This window comes from Ursus maritimus, unplaced genomic scaffold (genome assembly GCF_017311325.1).
Source record: "Ursus maritimus isolate PB19 unplaced genomic scaffold, ASM1731132v1 scaffold_10, whole genome shotgun sequence".
Lineage (NCBI taxonomy): Eukaryota > Metazoa > Chordata > Mammalia > Carnivora > Ursidae > Ursus > Ursus maritimus.
Genome location: NW_024423344.1, coordinates 42,594,551 through 42,616,584, shown reverse-complemented (window position 1 = coordinate 42,616,584; position 22,034 = coordinate 42,594,551).

The window sequence follows — 22,034 nt, the reverse complement described above, 5'->3', positions numbered from 1 at the left end:
GAATACAGCATGCTCATGTTCTAAAATACTCTATGTAGTAGTTATCTAAACTCTCTTCAACTTAATGTATGGATTCAAGTTTTGGACAAAATTGACAAACGGATTCTTAAATTTACATGGAAATTCAGAGGATCATATAGTCTAGGCAACTCTGAAGAGTAAGAACAAAACCAGAGTAACTTTTCTACAATATATTAAAATATAAAATAGTATATAGTAATAAATAAAATAGTATATACAATATATTAAATATATTAATATATTAAATCTAATATATATTAAATATATACAGTATATTAACATAATATATCCAATATGCAAATAATATATAATATATAAAAATATATGTGCATATATACAATATATATTAAAAATAACTAAAAATTGCAAGAATGCAAGGTAGAATTGCAAGGGTCTGAAAAACAAATATAAAATGGAACATAGTATATGGTACAAGCGAAGAATGCAGGCTCTGGGAAACAATGCCAAGGTTTTGAATTTAGATTCCATCATTTACTAATTTTGTAATCTTGGACGAATTATTAACCCCTCTAGGACTTAAATCCATTTCATAGAAAATGATGTTAAAAATAGTAGTTCTTTCTTAGGACGGATTAAATAAATTCGATCATGTAAAGTGTTTTGAGCAGGGTCTGGGACATATTTAGCACCCAATAAACATTAGATATCAATACTCAAGAAGAAATAAGCTACGTAGGAAATAAAGGGAGTGGAGGATCATAGGAGAGAGTGCTACAGCGGAGGAGGCAGACAATGATAATGATTGGTCCTACTGACCATGAATGAATTTAGGAATTTAATATGATTGTAACTGGAAACAGAAACAATGGTATGCACATATTAGATACTTCTCTGGGGGCACCTGAGTGTCTCAGTTGGTTAAGTGTCCAACTCTTGATTTCAGCTCAGTTCATGATCTCAGGGTCCTGAGATGAAATCCCACGTCAGGTTCCATGCTCAGCAGGGAGTCTGCTTAGGTTTCTTTCTCCCCCTTTCCCTTTGCCCCTCCCCACTGGCAATCTTGCACACTCTTTCTCTCTAAAAATAAATAAATAAATAAATAAATAAATAAATAAATAAATAAATAAATCCTAAAAGAAAAGTGCTCTGGCTTCTGTGTGGAAACAAAATGTGGTTGTGAACTGGAAAGAAGGATGTCAATTATAGAGTTGTTGTGTAAGTCAATACGAAAGAGACTGGTTTAATGTTTTTCAGTTGAAATGGTGAGAACTGGCTTGATACAGGCTATAATTTGGAACCAGACTAATAGGATTTGCTGATAGACTGGATCTGCATAAGGAGAAAAAGATCAAGGATCAATCCAAGGTTTTTGGTCTTAGCAACATGTGCAATGGTGGTATTGTTCAGCAAGATGGGAAGAAGGATCTCCTCCTCAGCAGGAGATTAAGCAGAAATGGGAATTTAATGTTTTAGATATACTTAATATGAATTGTGTATTTTGTACACAAGTGGGCATTTTGAAAAGATAGTTGGACATTGAAGGCTATATATAGCTCAAGTAAAAGATTAGGTATAAAGATTTGTGTGTGTGTGATGAATAATATTTAAAATAACGGGGTGCCTGGGTGGCTCAGTCAGTTAAGTGTCTACCTCTGGCTCAGGCCATGATCCCAGGGTCTTAGGATCGAGCCCTGCATCGGGTTCCCTGCTTGGTAGGGAGCCTGCTTCTCCCTCTCCCTCTGCCTGCCGCTCCCCCTGCTTATGGTCGCTCTCTCTCTCTCTCTGTGCCAAATAAATAAATAAAATCTTAAAAAATAATAATGTCAATAATTGTAAATGTTTAGCTATTTATATCTTCTTCTTGCCAGCCTCTGTGTCAGAAGCTTTCTATGTATTATCTCATTTCTCGCTCAGAAATGACTCTAAGGGATCAGTTGTATTTAGTATCCCTTTTAAATAAGAAAATTAAACCTAGAGCTAGAGTAATTTGCACATGATCACAAATAAGAAGTAACAGAGCTATGATCTGAACAAATGACAGTCTGACTAAAAGTTTTCTTTTCCAATTATGTTAAAATTTTTAACATAAGTTACCTCCTTACAAATAAAAATGTGGCTAACAGCATATAATTGTTTGTCACTATGTTGTCTCTCATACGCTTAACTTATGCCACATCTTACAAAAATTATAAATTTTTATTTGAATTATTTTGTATTAAGAGAACAATAGTTCCTCCTCATATATATTTATATTCTAATATTAAACTGGTATTTTATAACCTTGTAATGCAGTAACCATGATCTGTCCTTAAAGAAGAAATGTGAAATGGAACTACATTTTTTTATTAAGGAGTCTAATATAAGGAGTGGCAAAGCACCATCATTGGGGGAAAAATCATTTATTATACTTACTGAAAGTCTTTTTTTTTTTTTTTTACATTATAAAACACTAAAGATTTTAGCCAATTATATATTGAATATAAATTCTCTCTTGTGAATCCATCAGCTTTCCATTTTAAACAACCTTCCATCTACTCCCATTGCAGATTCTCTTTCATGGTCTCTTTGACATACATCTTTCTTTTTTTTTCTTTTTTTTAAAGATTTATTTATATATTTTGGCGGGGGGAGAACATGCATAAGTAGGAGAAGGGGAAGACAGAGAGAGAATCTTCAAGCTCACTCCCGGCTGAGCACAGAGCCTGGACACAGGGCTCAATCCCAGGACCCCAAGATCATGACCTGATCCAAAACCAAGAGTCAGCCGCTCAACTGACTGAGCCACCCAGGTGCCCCAACACACATTGTCACTTTAGCTAAATCTCTCCTGAATCTGATTTTTTTTCCCCTCTGCATAACCAAACTTCTCAACACTCCTTAATTAAATCAATAGCTGAATTCATACTTGCCACCAAAAATACTGACCAACCCTGACAAGCTGCTAAGTGTTTGGGGAGAAATAAACTTCACACAACACAGCTATGAAACCAAAGACATTTTTCTCTATCTTGCTCCTTACCCCCATTCTCTTTCCCCTGCTTCCTGTTTATTTTTTCCCTTTCCCTAATTGTTCAGTAAAAAAGTTTATCCATGTCTTGGAGGTGATAGCATGCAGCCAGGGCATAGAATGGTGAATAATCAGCATCTGTGCAGGGTTTCCTTTACTGAAAGATCCCACTGGGAGCAGTGGGATACAGGCACACATGGTGCTGCTAACCTGGAGGAATGATTGTAACCTGGCTACAAGGCTGCAGTTCTAGATCTTAAATCCTTTAGATAAATGCTGTTGCAAGGAGAAGTAGCCAGGATACAAAGCCCTGTAAACACGGTATTTTTCTTTTGAAACCTGAAGGACCCCCTGAGTCTCCCAGATTTGGAAACCCTTATCTAAGTGGGAGTATTGCTTTTTTGAGGATACTTTCTTGTGTACTTTGATGGGTCTCATATAGCCACTTCTTGGCAGTTCTTATACATACTAAGCTGAATAAATGAAACATTTCCTACAGTACAAAATGCTTAAATACAAAATATTGTGCAATTATCTTTCCATTCTGAGATATATTTTTTTTATTAATGAAAGATTCATGGAATGAGTGAATATTTCTTTGAGAATAAGGGACACACTTTCAAACAGCAAGAAAAACAATATGATGTCAAAAATGGTTCCATTTATCATATTGCAAAGCAATTGCCTTTATTTTAGTTTATCTAGGAAAATAAAGTATTTCAGCTCTAGTTTTAGAATTTCATCATGCAATTCCCTTGTATAAGGCTTTTATAATCAATGCATAGGTTATTAGGTTATTTTTCAAAGAGATATTGTGCTACAGTTTGTTAAATGTAGAAAAAGAAAATTTAAAAATCCTTCGTACCTTGGTTTGGAGTATGAAAAAGCAGCACAGTATTAGGAAATACAGGCTTAAAGCTAGACATATCTGAGTTGAAATTTTATCTCTATCATTTACTAACTAGTTTTAGGTGAATCCCTTAACAGCTCAGTTTTCCTTAACTCTAAATTAAAAGAACACATATATTTAAAAATTTGGGGATAATAATGGTAATTGTTATAGATTGAATGCTTGTGTCCACCTCAAAATTAATATGTTGAAACCGTAGCTACTGTGATGGTGTTTGAAGATGGGACCTTTGAAAGTGATTAGGTAATGAGGGCAGAGTCCTCAGGAAGGATTTAGAGTCCTTAAAATTGAGGCTCCAAGGAGCTGACTTACCCCTTCCAATATGTGAAGAACCAGGAAACAAGCCTTCACCAAAAACCAAATCTGCTGGTGCACTGATCTTAAACTTCCCAGCCTCCAGAACTGTGAAAAATGAATGTTTGTTTTTTATAAGCTTCCCAGTCTATGGTGGTTTGTTATAACAGCTTAAACAGACTAAGGCAGAAATTGGTACCAGAAGAGGGGTGCTACTCAGAAACACCTAAAAATGTGGAAGCAGCTTTGAACTGGGTAATGGGTAGAGCCTGGAAGAATCTGGAGGGGCATGCTAGAAAAAGTCTACGTTGCCAAGAATCCCATTAGAAGTGATTCTGCTCAGGGGCACCTGGCTGACTCAATTGGTAGAGCATGCGACTCTTGATTTCGAGGTTGTGGGTTCAAGCTCCACACTGGGTGTAGGGATTACTTAACAATAAAATCTTAACAAGAAAAAAGATTATAAGAGTGATTCTGGCGAGAGCTTAGAAAAAAAAGAAAGAGTTACAGAGAAAGTTTCAACTGTTTTAGAGAATACCTGAGTAATCCTGAACATGCTATTGGTAGAAGTATGGATGGTAAAAGCCATTCTGATTAAGTCAAAGGTGAATATGAGGAACATTTTATTGGACAATGGAGGAAAGGTCATCCTTGTTATAAAGTAACAAAGAACTTGGATGAATTCTCATGTTCTAGTGTACTGTGGAAGGCAGAACTTGAGATCAATGAAACTGGATACTTGGCTGAAGCAATTTCTAAGCAAAGTTTTGCAAGCGCAGTCGGCTTCTTCCCAATTGCTTACAGTAAAATTTGAGAAAAGAAATGACTTAATGCAGAATTGTTAACCAAAAAGGAAGCAGAATGTAAAGATTTTGAAAATTCTTAGCCTATCCATATTGTATAACATGAGGGTGTGACCAAACATCCATTTGATAAGATTAGTCAACTATCTCCTTTAAAGCCAGCAGAATTGTTGAAGTCATTTTTTTTTTGTAATTCAATACCGATTTTTTGACATGATCTAATTTTTTCTTTTTGTTTTTTAACATTTCAAGTTTTTATTTAAATTCTAGTTAGTTAGCATATACTGTAATATTAGTTTCAGGAGAATTCAGTGGTTTATCACTTACATAAAATACCTAGTACTCATAACAAGTGACCTCCTTAATACTCATCACCCATTTGGCCCATCCCCCACCCACTACCCTCCAGCAACACTAAGTTTGATTTCTAGAGTTAGCAGTGTCTTTTATGGTTTGCCTCCCTTTCTTTTTTTCCCCCTATATTCATCTGTTTTGTTTCTTAAATTCCACATATAAGTGAAATCATATGGTATCTGTTTCTCTCTGATTTACCTTAGCATAATACACTCTAGTTCTGATAGTAACCCTTTATTAGATATGTAATTTGCAAATATGTTCTCCCATTCTGAAGGTTGTCTTTTAGTTCTATTATTTCCTTCACTGCACAGAAGGTTTATATCTTGATGAAGTCCCAACAGTTCAAGATAATTTCTATTGTTATGGGTATTAAGGAGGGCACTATTGCATGGAGCACTGGGTGTTATACGCAAAGAATGAATCATGGAACCAATGATGTACTGTATGGTGACTAACAACATAAAAAAAAAATTTTTTTAAAAAGAGAAGATAATTTCTATTGTTTATAAGCTGACCAGTCTATGGTAGTTTGTTATAGCAATCCAAACAGACTAAAAAAATTGTAATGTATCTACTGTGTAACAGATAGTACTCATTCAACATATGGTGCCCCAACTGTCACTATTATTGCTTTATAACCATAATTGCGTTCAAGTATACCTTGCCCAATTGTTTTTAATCATTGTTCTCATAGTGTTCAGAATATTTTGGAACCAGGTTTTTTGGAGTAAAATATTGAAATCAATAAAATAGTTAAAATTTACAATTTTATCCTTTCAAATAGATATGCTTTATACATGATACAATATTTGTATGTAAGAGATTTCTCTCTATTTAATTTGAGCCTTTCAAACTAAACCAATGTATAGGTGTACAATGAGAAATTTAAATGTTTAGTTATTTTTCCCAACACAGTGTAAGATAACCCTTCACTGATGGTGGGATTTGCCAACTTTTGATAACAGCTTTGCTCGCTTCCTGACAAGGGTAGTTGAATGGGAGAACATATTTGCAAATCACGTATCTGATAAAGGGTTACTATCCAAAATCTATAAAGAACTTATCAAACAACTCAACACCCAAAAAACAAATAATCAAGTTAAGAAATCGGCAGAAAGCATAAATAGACATTTTTCCAAAGAAGACATCCGGATGGCTAAGACACAGAAAAAGATGCTCAACATCACTCATCATCAAGGAAATACAAATCAAAACCATCATGAGATACCACCTCACACATGTCAGAATGGCTAACACAGGAAACCACAGGTGTTGGCATGGATGTGGAGGAAGGAGAGGTACAGCCACTCTGGAAAACAGTATGGAGGTTCCTCAAAAAGCTAAAAATAGAACTACCCTACAATCCAGCAATTGCACTACTATTTACCCAAAGGATACAAAAAAGACTAATTCTGAGGGACACATGCACCCCGATGTTTCTAGCAGATTATCAACAGTAGCAAAACTATGGAAAGAACCCAAATGTCCATTGACTGATTAATGGGTAAAGAAGAAATGCTATAAATATATATATGTGTGTATATATACATGTACACACACACACAACTGGAATGCTGCTCAGCCATCAAAAAGAATGAAATTGTGCCATTTGCAGCGATGTGGATGGAACTAGAATGTATTATGCTAAGCGAAATAAGTCTGCCAGAGAAAAACAGATACCATATGATTTAACTCATATGAGGAATTTAAGAAACAAAACAGATGAATACAGGGGGAAAAGAAAGGGAGCCAAACCATAAAAGACTCTGTTAACTATAGAAAACAGAGTGTTGGCTGGAGCGAGGTGGATGAGGGGATGGGCTACCTGGGTGATAGGTATTAAGGAGAGCACCTGTTATGATGAGCGCTAGGTGTTTTACGTAAGTGATGAACCACTGAATTCTTCTGAAACCAATTTTGCACTGTATGTTAACTAAGTAGAATATAAGTAAAATTTGGAGAAAAAAAATAAAGAGAAAGCTGAAGTATCCAGTGTTAGGGGTTTATTCTACACCAAATAGGTATAATCTAATTTACAGCCTTCCAAACTGCATAAAACATTAAACAGTACCTAGATAATACTAAAAATGTAAGCAGACTTTAGCTTTAATCCTCCACATTTCTGATTTTCCCAGCATTCCCAAATGGAAGGCTTTCCTGACATATAGGATACTTTTGTGGTCCTTCCTTTCTCTTGTTTACAGATCCTTAATTTATTCATCCTATGATATAAACTGAAAAAGCCTTCACAGGTATTTTCTTTGCTTTTCAACAGATAAACAATGAAAGGGTCAAAGAATGATTTTTAAAGCATTATTCATTGCATGTTCCTGATTATCAGTCTGTCTGGATAGGAAGATGGATAGTTTTTGTTGTTGTTATTGTTTTCGTTTTTTGTTTTGTTTTAAGATTTTATTTATTTAGTTTAGAGAGAGACAAAGCATGGGTGGGGATAAATGGAAGGGAAGGAGGAGGGAGGGGGACAAAATCTCAAGCAGACTCCATGCTGAGTGTGGAGCCCAACGTGGGGCTCAATTTCAGGACCCTGAAATCAAAACCAAGAGTCAGATGTTTAACTGACTGAGCCACCTTGGCACCCTGAGAAGTGGATATGTTTAAAGCTATTAGTATAACTTTTTCTTGCACTTCTCCAATTTACCATTTGTATTTAAAATTAAATAACCTGAATTCTCTTTCATTTTGCAGGAACTGCTTCCCAGGATACTATATTTCCATAAAGATGAGAATTACAATAAAAGTAAAATGAGGAAATAATATAAATATATAATAATACATAATAAAATATAATAATAAATGTTTAAATCAAGCAAAATACAAAACACAGCAAAGGAAAAAATAAACATCTATCTATGAAACATTTCATAATGGGGAAAACTTTATTCTCTCAAATTATTAGGTTTATTGCTTTACTTCTTTACATATTCTATGTTTACATGCTTCTCAGTTTCAATTAAATTCATTTTCTTATATTTATTAGTCAATATGAGGTACACTCAGTATTGAAATCATCATAATGCCACACCAAATATTTCTAATAAATTTCCTTTAGAATTGACTAGAATAGTAGCAATTTGTTCCATATGAGGTTTTTCTCAAACACCATCCATCTGGAACTGACATAATTCTCTGCTTAACTGCTTTATCTTCAAATATTATTTGAAATAGTTATCATTTTTTTTCTTCCTGTCTCAACTATTCATCACATCATAATAGACAACATACTAAACCATTTATAGATGGTTTATTACATATAGGCCTTTGCTTGACGGTATTTTAGAAATTGAATATGTGTACTAATCTAATTTTAAGAACTTGGATTTGGAAGGAAGGGCAAGAGAAAAAAAGAGCCAATATCAAATATTTTATCTGACCCTAGTTAGCCTTTTGGATAAATCAAGATAATTAACTAAATAATTTCAACTTACTGTTTATCATCATCAATATCATCATTATTGTCATCATAATTATCACTGTATTTCCATTTCTCTATATAATTCTTAAGGAATGATAATTTTTAATAAATACTCCTTCACTTAACCTTACAATGACACTATAAAAATGATTATCTTACAAAGCAACTGAAGCCGAAGAAAGTTCTTTAAAAAAGCAGCTGTACAAGATAATATAACTAGGAAGTAATAATGTTGTTTCAAGACCATGATTTCTAATTTTAATGTAGAGAATATTTGTCACACTAGATGTTAGCTTTTTTTTTTAATTGTTATTATTTTTTTTAAGTGGGCTCCACATCCAACATGGAGTCCAACGTGGGGCTTGGCTTCATGACTCTGAGACTGAGACCTGAGCTGAGATCAAGAGTCAGACACCTAACCAACTGAGCCACCCAGGTGCCCCTAAGTGTTAGCTTTTTAATACATGTATTTATAGTTATTATCCTAGATATGTGCATAAAGTTTCTTGGGCAGAGCACATTATTATTATTTACACACAACAAATAATAACTGTGATTCTTCTGTGCCCCAATTTTTACTACTGATGTGGTACAATGAAAACCAGATGTCAGCATACACATACAGGGTCTGTATTGTAACTGAGGAACCAAGAGAAAAAATCTGAATTTTAGATAGGAAAGAGACCACAAAAAGGTTTATCTGGATATTTACATAGGAAAGTTCCCCTAGCCCCTTCAGCAAGAGATATTTATTTATTTATTTATTTATTTATTTATTTATTTATTTTTTGGAAATGTAAGGGGAGGATCCTGGATCCTCACTCTTTGGAATGCACATGTACTTCTTCAAGGGAGCTATAATACCAGTGTTTCTAACTTCATAAGTCAGGGAATGGCTCCTGTTCCCAAGTCACATCCCCCTTTGAAATATAGATTCATACTTTTTAAAAAGTAAATATCTTTCTTATTAGCTAATGAGTTATAAATTAACTTCTATGCCTTACCTTCTAGCATAGGTCTCAAGTTTCAGTAAGACTTACTCAAAAAGTCCTAACTGTTCATAAACATAGACATATTTCCTAAACCACCTCACACCAGTGGTGTTTTTGTATTTCTTTTTTTTATTTTTATTTTTTTTTTAAGATTTTATTTATTTATTCGACAGAGATAGAGACAGCCAGTGAGAGAGGGAACACAGCAGGGGAGTGGGAGAGGAAGAAGCAGGCTCCCAGCGGAGGAGCCCAATGTGGGACTCGATCCCAGAACGTCGAGATCACGCCCTGAGCCAAAGGCAAACGCTTAACCGCTGTGCCACCCAGGCATCCCATGCCACCCAGGCGCCCCTTTTGTATTTCTATGGCAAAAATATACCATATGTTAAAAAGAATAGCAATTTCACAGGGAGTAAGTCTCTTATACCTTGCGAAAGAAAAAGAAATATATATATATGTATTTTTTTTTTACTTTAGAGCAACTGAATTTACTATTTTTAATTGATATTAAATTACTGGCTTGTAATTAATATAATTATACAAAATGAATGATAAATAAGGACAAGATTGGGGGAAAAAAGAACAGGATGACACACATGGGAGGTATCAACAAGTTTCCAAACATTCTATTCTTTCTCAAGGTATCTTTTTTCTCTTTGAGACCAAAGCTGCAGAAGGAGATAATGTCATGCCAAGATGAGGATGGGACACTAATAAATAAGAAAAAGCAGTCCTTGTGATTTGAACAACTGTAAGAATTCAATCAGACCATTCTTCCTGAAAAATAACCTCTTATGTTGAAAAAAATCATCTAGCATTATTTCTTGATAACAATAATCTGATCTCTTGCTACTGGGATTAGTTCTTACATTCATCTTCCATGTTAGCATAAACTCAAATTGCATGGTTTCACTTAATGTGACATCAAGGGTTGAGGTAAGCATCTTCTAAGTGTAAACTTTTTAGTCTCTGTGCATAAAAACAAGCAGCAATAATAAAACAGTAACTGCTAATATTTTAAACAATCACAATAGAAATCATACAAAAGTAATGTTGAAAGCATTTCAAACTGTGTATTTCATAAAATTTCTGTATCCTCATACATAATCTGGTGAATATATTTTGTTATAATACCTCATTGTTATTTTTGAAAATAACTTCTGGATTTCAATAAAAATCTCTTGATTTCAAAGTGAATGATTTCAGAACATCTATTGTTCTTATAGCATAAAGAATTATGTTCAGAAAGACATGTTTAAATTAAGTTTTCATGGAATTAATTTAAAGATCCTGCAGATTTTTTTTATTTTACTAAAACCACAACTCTACTAAGAAATTGTTCATTATATTTTTTCTTTAATTCATCCTTTACATAATGATATGCCATTCATCTGCCAGGCAGTTTCACCTCTATAGAGAGGAAAAAACCCTACTGCTTTATATTGATTTAGGATTTCCTTTATAGAGTATAGTTCTTATCTAAACAGTTAGTATCTCATCCACTATTGTTTTACCTCCAAAATATTACTTTTTTTTTCTTTTCTTTTTTAAAGAAAAGCAGACTGCCACATGCAGCACCTTATTTGAACATGTCTGGAATCCTGGAAGCTCGACTACCCTACATTCTCCTACAAACAGATCTTGAAAGCTTGTCTGGAGGTTCTAGCAGGGGAGCACCGTTACTCGTATACCCCTGACAGAAGAACAGTCCTCCTTATCAGGGAAGACCATCCTCTTTGAGGAGGGTGCAGCTTGGAGGGGGACGCACATGGAGTGGTGGGGAAGGGAGGGGGCGCCCACCTAGCCAGCCAGATTAACCAAATCAACCCTGGCGATCAATGGGGTGACAGATGGGGCAGCCAGATCACCCTCACATTCCAAAATACTACCTATTTTACAATGTCTTATTTAGTAAATTCTCAAAACAGTTTCACTCAATCTAATTCCTTTTCTTCTCTCCTTTTTAAAGATTTATCTATTTATTTGAGAGAGAGAGAGAGAGACTGTGAGCAGCGGGGAGGGATAGAGGGAGAGGGAAAAAAAGTCTTAAGCAGACTAGGTGCTTAGCGTGGAGCCCTTCGTGGGGCTTGATCTCATAACCCTGAGATCACTACCTGAGCTGAAACCAAGTGTCTAATGCTTAGTCAACTGAACCACCCAGGTGTCCCAATCTAATTTCTTTTCAAATTAAGTAGGAAAGTAATAATTTATTCATATTAATTGAGAATGAGGTATTGTCTTATCAGTAGCAAAATGAATTGTTCACTAAATTTGAAGACCAGCTCTGGCTCTGATGGCCTGGGGCAAGTTGATTACCCTAAGTATAGCTATATATGATGACTCTTTTGACCATGCAGCTTGAAAATTTAGAAGCAGGAGTGCTTAAATGTCTCTTTCATCTAAATTCTAAGATCACATTACTTATAAAAGTATCCCATCTAAATGCATAGCTGTTACATTTTCTATAGGAAAAATTCTGTAAACTTATAAAAAATATAACATTGCTGATAACAGTAAACTATTCCAAAGCTACTGATATTTACACTCTGCTTCTAAATATTTTAAAAATATTTTAGTAAGTCCATATTTGGTCAGTGGAGATTTGCAATGGAACAGGATAGATTAATTTCCTTCCTTTCACATGTGCCAAGCATTAAAACCTGTGCCAAACCTGTGAGAAGTTGACTGAAGAGTCAATATTTATAATGGAAGAAATGAGAAGGCCAAGAGGTACCAGTAAAAGATGCTCATGCTGGCAGGGGTAGTAGGTATCAATGAACATTTTCCACTCAACATCAAGTGCAAGTAAGCAGGGTAAAGGACAATTGCTAGGAATCTAATTAGGAGTCAAAGTCACAAAGAAGAGCAAGGTTTGGCCCCAGGACACAAAATGGAAAGGAGGAAAAATTTGATGTCATAGTAGGTAAGACTGGAAAATCCTCTGAATTAACTGATAAATAGAAATAGGTTATATAACAATTCAGTTTAAAATATTGGGAAGAAATATTTTAAATGTAAGATGAGGAGTATTTTAGGGGCGCCTGGGTGGCTCAGTCGTTAAGCATCTGCTTTCGGCTCAGGGCGTGATTCCGGTGTTATGGGATCGAGCCCCACATTAGGCTCCTCTGCTGAAAGTCTGCTTCTTCCTCTCCCACTCCCCCTGCCTGTGTTCCCTCTCTCGCTGGCTGTCTCTCTCTCTGTCAAATAAATAAATAAAATCTTTAAAAAAAAAAAAAAAGATGAGGAGTATTTTAAATGCGAGATATAACTATAAAAAGATGATGCAATATAGAACATTTTCATAGCAGAACTCACAAACTGGCTGCTTACCATGTGAATTTTGTTGCACATAAGCAAGAAAAGAGAAAAGAAGTAGCCTGAGATTCTTACCATGTGAATTTTGTTGCACATAAGCAAGAAAAAAGAAGTAGCCTGAGATTCCAATATAATTATATATTCCCTCCTCTGCAATTTAAAAAGAATGTCTTTCATTAAAAAAAAAAAATTCTAAAAATAGAAGCTTTGATAAAAAAAATTAGAATAGAAATTATTAAAACAAACTTGTGTCATCTTTCTAATTAGAGGCTCAGCCAACAGTAATTGTAAACTTTTTAATATAAAACTTAAGATTTTTAAAAAATTATTATTTGGTCTCAATCTACCATGCCAAATGAAATTTCTTATACTCCATTCATAAATCTTACATTCAGAGAACTCAAATTCAAATTCCCACAAGGTCAGCAAATAATGTAAAAAGGGAACTGTCCAATGTTTGTTTCATAATGGTGATTCAAGAGCATATTAAAGCTAAAGAGAAATATTTTTCACTTCCCTAATTTGTCTTCTATTTTGACTTATTAACATTTTCATATATTGACACAAAATATACTTCAAATTCCTCTTCAGTGTTTGAAAAAGGAAAAAGAAAAAGAGATCAATGAAAGGTTGGTGATAAACGATGACTCCAAGCTTCATTGCCAGGGGAACAAAAGGGAATATTGGAGACTTTATTAAAAATAAGAATGAATGCTTCATATAAAGGATAGATATGCTGCTGGGATCCAGACAGTTGTTGTTATGAGGCAATATAGGTCTGGTGTTACAGGATCTTCCAAAACATTAGGAATATACAGTGATCTAACTGGGGGTAAGAGTGATGGCGTAATTGTCTTAGGCACTTGGGATAAAGTAATAAAACAGACAAAAACTCAGGCCCTCATAGAGCTCACAGTCTACTGGGGAAAGTACCAACAATGTGCATACTAAATGAATTAATTATATAATATTTTAAAATATGGTAACTGGTATGGGGAAAGAATAAGGCACAGTGAAGGAGACTGGGAATAATAGGTAGGATTGCAATTTTAAAGAGTAGTCAGTGTGATTTTGATTTGAAGGAGATGAAGAAACAGTGCCTGTATCTGGGGTCAAGAACTGTAGGTAGAAAATAATAGTGTAAAAGATGGTATGTTGAAAGCAGGGCAAGGAAGCTGAAGTAACTACAGCAAAGTGAAAGAAATGGGCAGTGAGGTTAGAGAGGTAAGGTTATGGTGTGGGCAATTCTTGTAAATTCCTATACAGAGTTATAAGGAATGTGGTTTGTTTCTGAGTGAAATAGAGGTCTATTGAATAGTGTATTTTTTTCCATAAAGAAAATTCACTTTAAATACTTTATTTGTCATATTTTCCCCTTCTATATCTCTCCCACTTGTTTCCTAACCACTTCATTAGAAAGATAGGCTTATGTTTATAAACTAATTCATCAAAAATACCAACTAATATTTGACAAGGGAGCCAGGAATACTTAATGGATAAGTATAATAATAATAAATGGTATTGGGAAAACTGGGTAGCCACATGAAAAGAATGAAACTGGACCTCTATCTATACCACTGACAAAAATTAACTCAAAATAGATTGTAAAGAATTCATACAACTCAATAGCAGAAACTCATGAATAATTGGATTAAAAAATTAGCAGAAAACCTGCAAAGCAGAGATACAAATGATCATCAGGTACATAAAAAAAATGCTCAACATCAATGGCTATCAAAGAAATTCAAACACAAACCAAAATGACATAGCACTTCATACCATTAGAATGGCTATTATCAAGAAGACAAAGATAACAGAAGTTGGTAAGGATAAGGAGAAAAGGGAACCCCTATGTACTGTTAGTGGGAATATAAATTTCTTCAGCCACTATGAAATTCAGTATGGAAATTCATAAAAAATAAATATAGAGCTACCATATAATCCAGCAATTCCACTTCTGGGTATATAGATGAAGGCAACAAAATCACTCTGGAAATATCTGCACCCCCATGTTCACTGCAGCATTGTCACAACACCTAAGACATGGAAACAACCTAAATGTCCAACAATGAATTAATGGAGAAAAAAAGATGGAGTATATATAAACAGTGGACTGTACTTCAGCCATTAAAAAGTAGAAATTCTGGGGAGCCTGGGTGGTTCAGTCAGTTAAGCATCTGCTTGGTTCTGGCTTAGGTCGTGATTTCAGGGTTGTGGGATTGAGCCCCATGTTGGGCTCTGTGCTCAGCATGAAGTCTGCTTGTCCCTCTCCCTCTGCTCCTTCCCCAACTTACATGTTCTTACTCTCAAATAAATAAATACAATCTTTTTTAAAAAGGGTAGAAAATTCTGACACATGTGGGAACACAGATGGACTTTGAGGGCATTATGCTAAGTGAAATAAATCAGACAAAGACAAACACTGTATAATCTAACTTATATGCGGAATATAAAAAATGAACTCATAGAAACAGCAGAATGATGGTTGCCAAGGCTAGGGATGGGAGAAATGGAGAGGTATTGGTCAATGGGTACAAACTTCAAGTTGTAAGATGAATTGGTTCTGAGTATCTAATGTATAGCATGGTGACTAAGTAAATAATACTGTATTATGTACTTGAAAATTGCTAGGAGAATACACCCCCTCCAAAAAAAGTAATTATGTGAGATGATAGATGCATTAACTTACTTTATGGTGGTAATCACTTTAGAATATTTTTTGTGTATTAAAATCACATTGTATACCTTCAACTCACAGAATGCTGTAAGTCGTTTATCTCAGTAAGTCAATAGAGTTGGGATAAAATATACCATGATACCATGTGACCATTATGAGTGGAAACTAGGAAATGTGTAAGTTATTAAAAATATATATATATATTTTGAGATTTCTAGCCAAATAATTTGAGTAGACAAAATCACTCAATTACTTATGATTTCATGTGTTACAGGGAAGCGGGAAGCAAATGTAAGCCCAGTTAAAACTCTCCAGGAGCTATTTATCTGTGGTTAAGATACTAAAATCTGTTAATGACCAGCTTGTCCAGTCCCTGCATTTCCCAAACAGGAAAACATGTATAGAGAAGCAAACAGTCTTTCTAAGACACAGCAAGAGCCAGGTTCAATGTTCTCAATACGATACATAGCCTCTCTATTTAGGGTAAATGTTATCATTTTCCACAGTATACAATGTTTGATTTTTAAAACCAATGTTTGAAAATTTCTTTCTCATGGAAGCAAACATAAAACAAAAAGATTAACTCAAGTTTATTTTAGACCTACTGTGTTATTTGACTAAAGCAAACAAATAGCAAGGTGATTGAATTTCACAACCTTGTTAATTTCTCCCAAAACCAAAAATTCCTTATGTTTAATAAGGAGGTTTTGTCACTGTATGCATCTATCGCCAGGATGGAAAGGCTCACTTCCACTGTTTCCTGGTCAATGATCAGAACAAAAGGGGTGGGAGATTATATAAATGTATTTTGAATATTCAGGATTCCACCTGTTCATTCTGGGATGTGATGCTTCCTTCCCTTCCTTAACTACAACACCCTGTTAGGTGTCAGCCTGGCCAAAAGAAGGCCCAAAGCATCCAAATTTAATTCTTGATTCAGCCAGCTAGATTATTTTGTTTGATTGAAAGAGTCCTGGATCACAAGGATAATAATGACTACTTAGTCAAGTATACTGCTTGCCAAACCCTTCTATAATGGGCCAAAGTAAGATCACATTAGAACTCTGTAAATTTTTTAAAAATTTCCTTGTTTTTGAACTGACTATAGCAGATGAAACATCTTCGTGAGTAGGGGATTACTGTAGAAAACGGTGCGGTTTTAACTACGGGAATGAGACACACTGACTTTTACCGCAAAGGAGAGAGAAACACTTGGGGAGGGGGGTGTTTTAGACCCAGACAAGTCTGAGGGATGAAAGAACACTCATGATCTATCTCTTTAAAGTTCACGACAAAACCTTCCTTAAAGAAGGAAAGCATTCTGGTGTAAGTCTCCCAAACCTTGCAGACACTTTAAATTTAAACCTTGCCATCCCCCGGCAGATCTCACTGACCATGATTTGATCGCAATTCATCTTTTACAGGGGGAGTAGCAGAGGGAGAGGGAGAAGCTGACTCCCCCGTTGAGCAGGGACCCAGATGTGGGGCTCATCCCAGAACTCTGGGATCATGGCCTGAGCCTAAGGCAGACGCTTCACCGAGTGAGCCACCCAGGCGCCCCTATCACCATTCATCTTAATCGTACTGAAACAGCTATCAGAAACAGCAAAGAAGGGTTCCCAGCCCCTGTACTTACCACACAAAACATTTGTCAACATCTCCAGATGTTATCTCCACACGATTCCCACAGTCATAACAGAGTCGGTCTGTGAGGTGGATGGATTTCACTGGGCTAGAAGCAGGAGCAAACAGGCCAGGCTGGACCGCGGGAGGCTGTAGGTTCTCAGCCTGCGCTTGTCTTGTTGTTCCTCAGTGTAGCTTTGACGGTCCCCCCAGTGCACACAGCTGTGGGCCAGGCGGGGTGTCCACACCTAGGCGAGTTCTCAGGGCTAGGCGCAGCAGCGGTGCCACTCTGACTGGGGAAGGTGCGACAGAAGATATGAGCCAAACACCTCATTGACACGTGGAGTCAAGGAAGACGCGTTCAGCGCAGCCTCCATCCTGCGCAAGCGCGTTTCTCGTCCCAGGACTGCCTGTGGGCCCCCGTAGATCTCTCAAGATCCCGCGAGATCTGGCTTCCTCTGGGGCGTGGAATTGTAGCTGCCGCATGTAGATCCTGATTCTGCTTTTCTCTGAGCCTTCGCCGAGGCTTAGTGGGCATTCCAGCTGCTCTGCCCTCGGGACCCGCACTTCAAAATCAATTTGAAGTGTACTCTTTGCAATGAACTATTTGAAATGAACTATCCTTCCAGAAATCACATCGGAGGCCCTGTCAACTTGTGCCCTCAACTGATATATCACACTGAAGAGACCCTAAGGTAAGCCCTCGGGTAACCGGAAAGATCTTTCCAAAATGAGGCTCTTTGGCTACTTAGGCAATCTTCCTGGAAAGAAAAATGAACACATTATTCACGTGCATCTTACAGGGAGTTATTCCTCTAATGAAAGCCCCCCAATTAAAAAAGTTTGATGGAATTTTTCCCTGACTTCAGATGAAATTTTCGGCGAAAGGACTGAGCACCAGAAGGTCAGCTTCAACCTCTTATTCGGGATTGTTATGAATGATGGACTTGCCCTAAACTTAACATTTTAAGCCATGACAGAGTCCATGCAATTGCTAAAACAACTGTCTCAATGTGGATTAGTACTTTGGGAAAGGTGGAAATTTAATGAGAAATTCACGTGACTTTTTAAGGTAGACTTTTGTGCTTTATGGGATTTGTTCAGTTTATTTTGTCTAGGACATTAAGGGGATGGTTGAGGTCTGTACTTAAATTGGCCTCATCCTGCAACTCGGAGACCTGTTGATAGCAGTCTTAATTAAATGTTGTATGACAATTGAACAGATAGGGTCACAGTCTCTAGGACAGATTAATCAGAATCATTGATCAAGTGGCATGCTCATGAGATAATACTATGTGTGTCTTTAATGTTTCATATTTAGTTATTTCTTGTAAGCAAAACATTAATTTGCCTTCTTAAAATTTTTTTTCAGTCTATCTACCTCCCCACCCCCCGCCCCAGTCCATCTTTTTAAAGATGTTTGCATAGTGCACAACCTTGGAAGATACAGTGTCTCCCTTCAGAGGAAGAGACAAGTGTACTTACTTTACCGTCTGATGAAGATGACATCTTCCTTCAGAGAAGAGGGTAAGCATGTTTAATATCCATAAAGAGAGCCAGTTTTCCTAAGCTCAGTATTCCTTTCATGTTACACAATCCATTTTATTTGCTGACATCCCTCTGCGCCTATCCCCACTGACCCTGCAGAGGTTGGGGGCAAGGTGAACTGATGTAGATACGTTAATGCTCGTGTTGCTTTCTTTGCCATGAGTAATAAAGTCCTTGGTCTCAGACCAGGAGTATCATGTCTTCAGCCAGCATCCATGAAAATGTGGTAGACTAACACATTAGTTTGCAAGTAAGGTAAAATCTGAGGCTTTTCACACCTTGGCACCCTGGGGTCACTTATAGACTATCTATGTATCTTGAAAAGTAACATGATTGAATTGTCCATTTACTAAATATTCAAATACATTTCATGCTCAGAATATCTTACAATTATGTATGTGTATAAATATATAAAGATTGGTAGGATTGTCAGACTATGAGTTATAAAGTTACAGAATGCTTTCAAAATCCAAGGCCTATCAATTAGCAATAACAAAAAGGTATGCTTCACCTTTAAATGGTGACACAATATTTAGCTACCTTGTTAAGACCAAATGTAGATAATGATATCTAATCTTTCCCCAGGCAACTTCATTTAGTATTAGAAGCTTTCTCTAGTTAAAATATCTTGGTGAAATTCCCAAGAAAGTGATAAAGTTGGTATTTATACATTTCTATTAAAATGAAGGTCAGGTTTTTAGCTAAAGATTCATTAGGAGCAGGTTGCTAGCCCCTGGAAACCGTCACTGCCTCAGATCCATTATGGAGTTGATTAGTAGCAGAAGCTCTATGTAATAAGTCTCATTACCCCCATCTGCAGTACATCCTCCTCTACCCCCCCCCCACAATCCACACATTTTGTTTCATAGAAATTGTCATTTTTCTTGGTTGTCTGCCAATTTGCTACTTTAATGAAAATGTTCCAAATTAAATATCACTACCAGGACAGGATGCCCATATAAAAGACAGTGACTATAGACTCTGTCTGGTAGTTGGACATAGAGCTCATAACAAAAGTTTGTATTTCCAGGATTTCAGTGATTAAATCATCTTAGATGTAGCAAAGGTGAAAGATAATTTAGCCCTTTAGATGTTCTGGAAGGGAAAAAGGGGAGGGGGAGTTGTTTTGTTGACAAGCTTTCATTTGTCCTAATATTTCCTGGAAGAACATGAAACACCAACATACCCAATAGTCCTTCTGTATTTTTAGGATTAAAGATGAAAGGTGACTTGCGTATATGTTTCTGTAGTGTCCTGTTCATCATCTAATCCAAAGAAAACACTTTATTGTACTGTAATAATTTATTTACTTATTTCTTTGCTCTACTTGACAGCAATTAGCTTGGAAGCAAGCAGTATGTCTTTTTTGCATTTTTATATCAATTTCAAGAGTTTGGCTTATAACATCTGGAAACCTGAGAAATGGTTTTTAAATGAATGAAATTTTGATTTTAGAGAGCTATAACTTGTTTTGTTCCGTGAGTCCACTGACATTGTACAATTTCTGTTCATGAGGCTAGATCAGATAGAGAGGGGTGCTATAGGACAAAATGAAGGCATACTCTCAGTAGTCATATTGGGCTGGAAGTACTGTTCCCCAGAAGATTTGCTATGGATACACAAAGCCATAATCAAAGAGAAAGGCTGAGAACAACAAGAAAAGACAAAACCAACCAACCAACTAACAAAAATAACAAAAAACCCATAGGCTTTTCCTCTCCATCCACAAATTAAAAACCAAAAGCTATAGAAATCAAAATTTAAACTGAAGGACTGAAGCAATGTATTCGATCATATTTGAGATAGGAGAGAATGAAAATGATACAAAGCAATTAATACTTGTTGAGCACTCAAGATTTGAATGTCCATAAACACAGAAATATCCCTGCCTTTTAGGGAAAGCTTCAGGGGAGACTTTCTTAGAATGGGCACAATTAGCCTGGCTATGCCTACCACTGAGCTAAGCCAAAGAACAGTAAATAATCATGGCTTCTCCCAGCACATTCAGCAGATGAGATCTATCTTTCCTTTGTTCTTTACAAAGAAAATAAGGTTTAAGGGGAACTTTAAGAATATAATATGACTCAAGGTAAAAAAAAAAAAAAGTATCAGTTAAAAGAAAGAGTTGTTTTTAGTAAGTAAACATAGTTTATTTAAAACAGATATTAATTGAGTTATAAACAACCTTGGAACAAAAAATTTCTTCTGGAATTTCAACTATACACATTAAACATTTTACTCTTAATACCAGCATCTCATTTTCTTTACTTATTTTCCATCTTTTTGTTTCTCTATAATTCAGTGCACCTATTGACCTAATTTTCAGTTTACTAGTTCTTACTGGTTCTCTCTTCTGTCTGCTGTTACACACATCCATTGGGATTTTTATTCCAATCAAAGTATTTCTCAGTTCTAGAATGTGCATTTGGTTGTGTAGCAGAGATTCCAGTTTACTAAAGAAAATCTCAAACTAGTCATTTATTTCCTTGAAGACAGTCAACAGTCATCTTAAAATCAATGAATCTAGTATATCTGGGGACCTAAGACCAGACTGTCTCTCTCCAACGCAGATGTGTGTTTGCTTTCTGGTGGCATCTTAGGACTCTAGCAATACAGAATCAGTCTAATGTACAAATTAAATAACAAATTAAAAAGATTTAACCCTCAGCCTCAGTTCCTGAGAAGCTAATTCATCTCCTGTTCACTGTCACTCCGGAGTATAACATCTCGGGGTTAAAATTGAAATCCTATGGATATGCCTGTGGGGTGGCGGGGAGAGGGGAAAAGCAAGGGAGTCATAGGGGAGTGGAAGTTATTAGGCCTTTCTTTGGCAGTTCCTCCTAACCTTTGTTAATATTGAAAACTCTACTCAGCATCTCTGTGTTTCAGTTGCCTCTTTGAAAATTGCCAATGTGTATAAGTGTAAAAATGCCAATCAGAACTCATCCCTCTGGGTTTCTGTCTTCTTCTAGATGCTGTCTAGTATTTCTTCATTAGCCTGTAAAGCTTTCCAGAGTTGTCAGAGGGATTTTTAATTACTGGTCCGTTCTTTAATTTTTCCTCAGAATTACATGATTTGTTATAAACAGAAGT